Raw genomic sequence first — 9,780 nt, 5'->3', positions numbered from 1 at the left:
GTCTACTCCAAGAATTAGGCTTTTTGTTTGGAACCAAAATGTTGTTGTGCTTGTTGAAGGCCAAATTTCGAAGGAAGTTGTGAACAACCTTTCTAATGAGACATTTTACATGACATATGATTTAACCTCTTCATTTCCAATTGATCCACTTGATTGGATCTAAGTTTTGTAATAGGAATTGATTAGTCTTTTACAAAGGAAGCTTGTACTTGCATTTCCTCCATATGGAGAGAAAGGGGTAGTGAAGATAGTTTGTTGAACTAAACCAATGACTTGTGGTTTGTTTGATCTTGATGCCTCTGTACTGCTCGGTCCTCCATCACAATGAGTGAATTCATCCTACAATGACTTGTAATGGACATAACTCTCATTTGAAAATTTATCCATATTTCCAAGCACTTGATCATTTAAAGAGATTTTCTATGATCTGGAAGGGTCCACGTGTTATATGCTAAAAAGGTTTCCTATTTTCCATTTTTCATGTATACTTGAGACCATTTGCTATCAACTTAATAGATTCCTTTCTTGCCTATACATTTGATCACTAGAATATTCTTAAATGTTGAGGAGCATTGTTGATATGATAACCCTTGTAAAATAGACTCTGAATATGTTGATTGAATATCCTCCAATGATGTTACAATGTCCAACATGGGATTGATAGCTGCATTTGCTACCTCTTTATCAACTTTTGTGCCACGAATAACCTTGTCAGTCACTGACTTTGAATCGTTTTGACGTTTTGTGAAATTTAGTTTTGTGCCATGGCAATCAACTTTTTTTAATTGAAGAGATGCATCTCGCTTCATTTGTCATAGCTCCTGCGAGAAAAGGTGGTTTTCTCATAATTGTAGGTATTGTTATAAATGCAAAAAATAAATAAATTTTGAAGGTATTATAAATTTTGTTTTAGTCTTTCGCTTCTATGTTTCTTTTCTAGAAATTTTCACATGTTCATATTTTTTATATTGTGAACCTACTTTAGTTTTGAAAATGACCTAGGTTCAAATTGGATGTCATCAAGAAGGCTTTTGTAGAAAAACCACATTTTGGAGTGAGTGAATGTCCCACAACTTTGGTTACCAATTGATGTAGGGTCAAACAGTTAAGATGATATGTTTGTAACCCAATGCTATAACTGGATTTTTTGTTCATTGAATATGACAACTATGCAACACATCTAACAACAATTTGTGCATTTCCTAGGACTTTTTGGTTTATTTTTCTATCAAAGAATGAATACCCTTGTCATTGTTGCTTTTTTTATCGAAGGTTGTCACCTTTTGATTGCAGTTGATATTAAATACGAAAAAATTGCTTCCAAATGAGAATCAATATCTTTGAAGTATCGTCACGAGGTTGCTTGAATGGTGGGTACAAGATTATGATTTCTTCAAAAACACTACCAGAACTTAAGCTACTAGAATTTGGCACATGCAAAAAGAACAAAGGAAAACATAACAGAGCTTGGATGCACACCTTGCATTTTCCAAAAAGCCTCTAAAGCTCCCAAGGAACCCATTCTTCTCATAAGCTACAATCAAGGCATTCCATGCTATGACATCTCACTTAGGTATATTCTGGAAAATTGAAGAAACTTCACCAATTTCTCTATTCACATGGTTGTGGACTAGTTTTCTTTTTGCCATGGATTTCATGTAAATGGAAGTCTTATCACAGAGAAGCTTAGCCATATAGTCTTATGATGCCTTGGAAATGTGAAATATATTGTCTCTCCTTTGTTTAGCTCTACTCAGACATTGTTGTGAAATCCTTAATGACATCAGAGGTGTTTCCATTGCCATGAGGTTAGCCATGCAAGACCATTTGAGTTTTAGAAGGTTGACTTTGAGAGAATAATGCCAAAGATCAAATTCAGAACAAACAATTTTTTTTCTTCTTGGAATATTTCTGTAATAATTGTACTTGTGTCATTGGCATGTTAATGCCAACATATGAGTTTGCTAATAAAACCCATCGATTTACCTGTAAACCAAAGGATTTTGAGGTGCTCTCTTGACTACATCTTTTTGGACAACATATTTCGAGGTCAGAATGGGGCATTACTACCTATGTGACACAACCTACATTGTGTCAGTTTGCATGTTAGACAAGGCAATATTTCATTTTATTGGAGAAATTCTCCCTCCTATTCAGTCAGCAGTGTTGCACCCTATAGCTCTTGTAAATAGAAGAATTTAGGCTTATGAAGCTACAGTTGCTCAAACAAATGGTCTTTTTGTAATTCTCGATGAAGGGAGAATATTTCAAACATGGTCTCGGGATCTGGACCAAAAAGATTTAGCAAAACTTGAGGAAAGTTGAAAATTAAAATAGATATTGTAGATGCATTAGCTGCTATACTTTTGCAGCGCTTGAATGACTCAATTTTTGTTTTAAAAAGTAACACGCCACACTTAGAAAATGTCCAACCATTGCATGTTGAGGATCTTGTGCTTTGTTGGAAATGTAGAGAGGTATTCGAAATGTATATACGTGTGCCCTTATCTCACGGAATGATTATATCAAATATATGGAGCATATTGTTATTTTCAGAAGAAAAAGCGCTATATATATATTGAGGCAATATAAACAACAAAACCTGAAGAGTACATTGAAGGAAAATAGCTTGTGGTTCCCTGAAACGGAGACCAGACTATAGATAGACTGATTTTACAGATTTTATGAGGAATAAATGAGAACCACAAACAACATTTGGGCATCCATAATGGAACATAATGCACTAAGCAAATCACAGAAACGCTGGTGCATGCTGAAAGAAAGTCTGATTTTCCTAAATACCAATATGAAAAACATAGACAAAACACAAAAAAAGATGAACCAGAAACCTGCAAGCACTCAGAATTTATTTCGGCAGCCTCCTTTGGATCGACTCATAGAGAGCAGAGATGTTGAGCAGAACAGACTTGAAAGGGAGTTTTGAGTCATCAAAAATCTTGAGATTTCTCCATTTCCAGACACACCATAACACAATGGGAAGGATGAGTCGCTTAGATTCTTCTTGCCTTCCCCACCACTCGAACGCTGCATGGATAGAAATGAAACCCAGATGAGGAAAATGAAAAGAAATAGCCAAATCATACCAAATTTGTTGGGAGGCCTCGCATTTGAAGAACATGTGAAAGTTTGTCTCCTCCTCAGCTTCGCACATCACGCATCTGCTTGGGCCATGCCACCATCTCTTCCTCAAGTTTTCCCATGTTAAGTTTTTGTTGTAGAAAACTAACCATGAAAAGATAGTCAATTTGAGAGGACAACCCAGTTTCCACAACACCATCAGAAATATCTGTCTTGTAGGCGGGATCTTTTTGGAAACAAGATCATAGTAGATATCTTTTACATTTGCTGTCGAATGAGTATGTGATAGAGACCAAGCTAAATGATCTTCTGGCTCAGCACGCTTGATCCCTCCTTCCCCTAGGGCATCTTTGACATTGTCCCACGATGAAAGCAAGGCAACTGGTAGGCCAATATCAACAACATCCTTCAATATAGGCAAAAGGCCCCTCCATTCTGCAATGATCTTGTCCCATGTAAAAAGGCCCAATTTGTGAAGGGCAAAAAGAAGAGGGTCTCGAACAGGGAGAATCCCCCTATAGCCTGCAAAAGAGTCGATACCAATATAGATATACCTACCAAAGTACATCCTCCATTTCAGGTTCTTTAAGAAGTATTTTCCATTTTTCTGAAGTTGTGCCATATGGCGGATCCCTGTTTTATTCCAATAAAGCCGGATCTGAACCAGTGTTCCAATCTTCTACCTTTTAGATACTTCTGATGAATGATTGCACTCCAAGGACAATCGCCAAAGATGCCTCTCCACATTGATTTGCAGACCAGAGCCTTTCCGAACAGCCTTTGATCCATTAGACCCCAACCCCCAAGCTTTTTTGGCATCGATATGCTTTCCATTTTGGACAGATGGATTTTGCCTCGATTAGCCTTTGCACCCCAGATAAAGTTAGCGGAGATCCTGTTCATGGAATGAATTATGCTAGCCGGGAGAATAAACAGATGGGCCTAGTAGACCGCCAGTTACATCAAGACAGATTGGGTGAGGACAACTCTACCACCCAAAGATAAGGATCTATGTTCCCACATCGAAATCTTCTTGAAAAATATGCCAGTCAGCCATAGCCAATCATTCCTTGAATAAGCTTTCGCTTTAAGGTGAAACCCCAAGTATTTGATTCCATCTTTCAAAGATCTTGATTCTATACCAAAGAGCTGAGAGATCCATATAATCATGTCCCTGTTGGAATCATTGTGGTAAAGGAAGGATTTTGCCTTGATTATAAAAAGCCCAAATGCTTTTTGAAATCTCTCAAGGATATTTTTTAGGCGAATCCAGGATGCTCTAGATAGCATTGCAAATAAAAGGACATCATCAACAAACAGGTTATGCGAAATGAAGATATGCTTGCAAATCTTTATCGGATCGCACATTTTTTCCTCAACTGCTTTGTTGATGTGTGTACTCATGGAATTCATGGCCAAGATGAAAAGAAGTGGCGATAGGGGGCAGCCCTAGCGCAAGCCCCTTTCCGCACGAAAAAAAGGAGAGGGAAAACCATTTATAATAACCGCATAGTTAACATTTTCTATGCATGCCATGATCCATCGAATAGGGCTGGGTTTCAGACCTATCTTTGCCAGGAGACTTTGCATAAACCCCCAGTCCAAACAATCATAAGCTTTCTGGAGATCAATTTTCATAATGGCAGCCTCTGAATTGTGGGAGAACATAGAATGAAGGCACTCCTGAGTGCTGGCTACAACATCTAGAATATTGCGTCCTTTTAGAAAAGCATGTTGATTAGGAGTTAGATAAGATGCCAGCGTATCTTTGATTCTTTCAGCTATAATCTTAGTAATGATCTTGAATGATATGTTGCATAAAGAGATCGGTCTGAAATCTTGAAACGAATCAGGCTCTCCTTTCTTTGGAATAAGAGCGATCAAAGTGGAGGTAGTGTGGTGGTGAATGCTGCCCGACATTCTAGATGCCTCCACCATTCTCAAAAGATCCAATTTGAAAAGATCGTAGAAGTGAAGTAATAAATCAATTTTTTTTATAGAGTATACAAATTTGAAATAATCAATTTTTTGGCTAACTCACTTCTCATTTACCCTCACTAAGTTGCCATTTCCATTTGACGCTGGCCAAAACAATAAGCTGCGGGATAGAATATCAATTTTGAACTATTTGTGAACAATCAAACTCCAAAAAAGCTTGGGCACTAGAGGGAAAGAAAAATTATACTGGTTTTTCAAGTAAGCAATAATATATAACATAATTTTTCTAACTAATATGATGGTATATTTTGGCTTGTTGAGTTTTATTGAGAAGAGACTGATTCTACAGCCTAGTATGAGAGGGATGTGTAAGTTTGTTTGTCTGTCCATTACCCTTTAAGTAAGATATTTAAATCTTATAATTTGGTTATTGATAAAATATTTTAATACAAATTAATATTGACATATACTTAAAAATAGGTTAATAATAATAAATTAAAAAAACATTTTAATTTGCTTCATAAATTAATTTTTATTGTTATAACATTTATTTGGTCTTCTATATATTCTATTTAGCATTCAAAAATACAATTTCAACAATGAAAAATAAATAATAATAAAAAATTACACCTAAAGAAATTTGATCTCTAGACTCATGTTAGATTCTTACTTTAAATGAATCTATACTAATAATATCTTAAACTTTTAATATTATGATCACAATTTTAATATAAAAAATAGATTTAACATTATCAAAGACCCATATTATACGAAGTAACAGCCTACCGTAGTAACTTGAGTTTTTAAAAATTCCTAACTAAATTTAACCAAAAATCTACCAACTAAATTTAACAGAAAAATCTGCTAAAAAAACCAACATTTTCTGGGCAAAATGTGAACTGTTCAGCATAGATGAGCATAGACGGCAACGCCTTTCAGTAATGCTGATTTCTTCAAATTGTTTTTAAAGTTTATTACGAATTTTCATGTGTGGTTTACAGAATAATGTCCAGAATTGAATTCGAAGCAACAAACTATATTTCAATATTTCCTGTAAATAATGTTTTAAAACAAGCTAGTGGCTCACATGATCGAAAAATGTCACCGATTGGAATCCACGTAAATAACTATGTTTTACCATTTTCGTCTTGGAGCGTTGAATCTCTATTTCCTTTCGGCTAATCTTTATATGCTTTACCATTTTTGTCTGGGAGCATTGAGCCTCTATTTCCTTGCAGCTTAACATTTTTGTCTTGAGCATTTAACATTTATTTTCTTTTAGGCAATCTTCACTTATGGGTCAAATTCTAACCAGCTTTTCTTAGGTTTAGCCTCAACATATAATGTATTAGAATTTCCAATTATCACTTTTTTTAACAAGTCAATATCTTTTGATTCTAATACCACTTGTTAGTGTTAAATTATTAAATTTTGCATAGGTAAAAACTTAATCGAAGAATAATTGTATAAACTTGCAAAAATTGAGAAAAATTAGAAGAGAGAATGAATTATGTATATTCATAACAATGAAAAAATCAATACACAAAGCAACTATGTTAAGCTTAACTACATAACTACAAAAGCTAACTAAAGCAAAGTGTGCTTTATGCTATCTTAATATGCATATACACCACATGCAAGCAATAAATATAAGTGTGCTTTATGTTATATTAATGTGCATGTTTACCATCAACCCCTTTAAACATAACTTAGGTGACTATGATGCAAGATGGATAAGTCCAGACAATAAGGACATTTTAGGTACCCATGTACAATGCATGAAAGATGAAAGAGGGAAAACCCGCTAGGAAAAAAACCCTCCCTCAAAATACAATGCAAACTATAAACAAAGTCAATTGTTAGTCAGTTGTGTCCAACCTGAGACAATCCCGCAGATAGTGAAACTTATGCTTAGTGAAAGCCTTGGTGAAGATGTCAACAATTTGCTTAGAAGTAGGACAATACTGTAGATCAATGATCCCATTATGAATCAATCCTCTGACATAGTGCATCTGGATCTCGATATGTTTGATTTGTTTTCGTTGCACTAGATTGCTGTAAAAATTCAGTGTACTCGGATTGTCGCACCATATGACATTCAGTTGATGGACAATGATACCGAGCTCAGAAAGGAAATGTTGCAGCCAGATGGCTTGAATGGTTGCATTGGTTTCTCCTCTCTACTCAACCTCTACTTATGATAAAGCAACGACATCTTGCTTCATGCTTGGGGCCAAATCCCAAGCTAAGTACATATCTAGAAGTGGGTTCTTTCTCTACGAATGGATCTAGAGGAATAAGATTCATTTTTGGAAGTAGAGGTACGTCAAATCCCATGTTTGGATCAGATTGATTCTCCTTATCCATGGTTGCATTCCAATATGGATTCCCAACAACTTCAACATGTGTTTAACAATCATATGCATGCATGAGTATGCCTATCTCTAGGGATGCATGCATGACATTATGTATGCCGCCTTGGATGCATGCATGGGTATGCATGGCTTTGCAGTTGAGAAAGCGTGTGGGGCATCATCAAATTGAGTCTTCATTGAATCTGCACCATCAACATCAACAATAGTAGAGGAATCAAAGTCCTCTTCTATGTTTTCAAAAAGAATGTCTCCCTCTGTAGCAAAGTCTTCATCACCAGTGGAGGAAGAAATTTCCTCGTGCGACATTTTCATTATTAGACTAGATAAAATGCTCATTTGCAACAACTTCATTAGCAACAGAAGAAGCAAAGTCTTCATGTGCAACATTGTCTCAAGAATATTTGTCCATGTTGTTGAAGAAGTCTTCACCAGTTTCATGATTGTTATGATAGATCGAGCTCTCTATCTCAAAATGGTGTTCTTCTAGATCATCTTCATCACCATATAATCCTTTCAATGTAGTCCAAATTTCATGTGACAATTCAATATCTATGATCTGATAAAGAATATCATGAAACATAGATAGGAACAACCTTCTATAAGCCATGTTAGATCTATTAAGCCAATCAAACTTCTCATCCTATGACATTGGTTCCATCTCAATTCCCATGACTATTTGGTACAAGCCTTTTCTCCTAAGACCATCATAGATCCATCTTAAATACAGATCTAACATGAGCTAAGAGGGATCCAATTTCTTCACTTGCAATTTTTTTTATCAGTAGACTTTGTTTAAATAATTTGTATAGTTATTTAATTTCTTTTTTTAGATATTTTAAAAGTTTTATTTTGGCCGACATGAAAAAAATTTCAACTTTGATGACGGACAAACAGGGTTACACATCACTGAGTTGTAGAATGAGCCTCTCGGCTCAATGAAGCAAAAGCATCGACTTCCATTCATAGTAATAGTACGGAGTGAGAATCACAGAGTTTGGAAATTCCATTATTTCACCAATTCAACTCTTCAGTGGTTTTCGATACTTTAAATTGGTGGAAAATTTTGGCACTTTCAATCTCATGGCAGTGTCCAATGATATTCAAACCTGCTAAAAAATGTTCATGCACTTTCTCGAAGCCTCTTGTGGCTCTAATACCATGTTAAATTATTAGAGTGTGCACAGGTAAGAACCTAGCTATATAATAATTGCATAAACTTTGCAAGAATTGAGAAAGATTGGAAGAGAGAATAACTTATGTATATTCAGTAGTGACAAAAGAATCAATACATAAAGTAGTTAAGTTAATCCTAAGTGCATGCAAACACTAAATCTAACTAAAGCTAAGTGTGTTTTATTCTATGTTAATGTGCATGTACACCACATGCAAGCACTAAAGCTAACTAAATTTAAGTGTGATTTATGCTATGTTAATGTGCATGTACACCAATAGTTAGAGATAAAATAAATACAAGACAAATAATTATAGAAAACATACATAGCAACGGTATACATAAACCATATAGATCATGATTTACTTTTGGAAAATTTTCATTGGAGAAAAACTAGTCAACAATAAATCTATTTTTATCCATGTCTTCAAATGTGTCAACTAGCCAACATCATGGATTAGCCAATAAACCTTCCACTCAATTAAAATATATTACAAAAGAGAATTCCTACACTTTTTAAAAATTTCATCACATATAATCTATAAGCTCTAATACCACAACTCACTAAAACCATAAGCTCGAAACCAAACTTAACAAATTTGATTTTTCCTAGAAACAAGTTCACCCTAACATAAAAAATTCAATTCTCTGCCAATGTCAGTCCAAAATATCAATATTTTGACATTACAACTAGCTCCAATTTCGAACTCTTCATGACCACAAAATCACAATTCCCTACTAATAAGGAATTCACTTCTCCAAACATCATCGCAAAAACATATGTTATTGAATATTTGAAAAGTTAACGAACTCTTTTGATAAATGATTTCCAAGGCTGGTAATTCCTAGTTTATTCAATTCTATCTTCAGTCCTCTATTGGAAAATGAAAACCACAAGTCACTTGTTTCATAGCTGAAAAATAACCTGGAATAGTTAGAGGTATGGTCTTTCTTGGTCGGATACTAAAGTTAGCTTTTGAACTTCCAGTTTGAATGTCTCCCTTGAAATTGACTAGACCGTGTGACTAAAAATTATAGGTTCAAAAATCGGTATGGGGATTAAGGTCACCCATCAGTTAGTTAAGTCATCAATTATAACGACTTCATTATCTGAATGGGAATTCAGTGGAAGGTTGAGGTTGATTTTTTTGTTGTTAATATTTTGCACCCACTGGTCTGCATGCTTTTTGTTTTTAC

This window comes from Pinus tabuliformis, chromosome 4_2, assembly GCF_031772625.1.
Source record: "Pinus tabuliformis cultivar Carrire ecotype Pingquan chromosome 4_2, CPIR1, whole genome shotgun sequence".
Lineage (NCBI taxonomy): Eukaryota > Viridiplantae > Streptophyta > Pinopsida > Pinales > Pinaceae > Pinus > Pinus tabuliformis.
Note: the sequence above shows the minus strand (reverse complement) of the source record.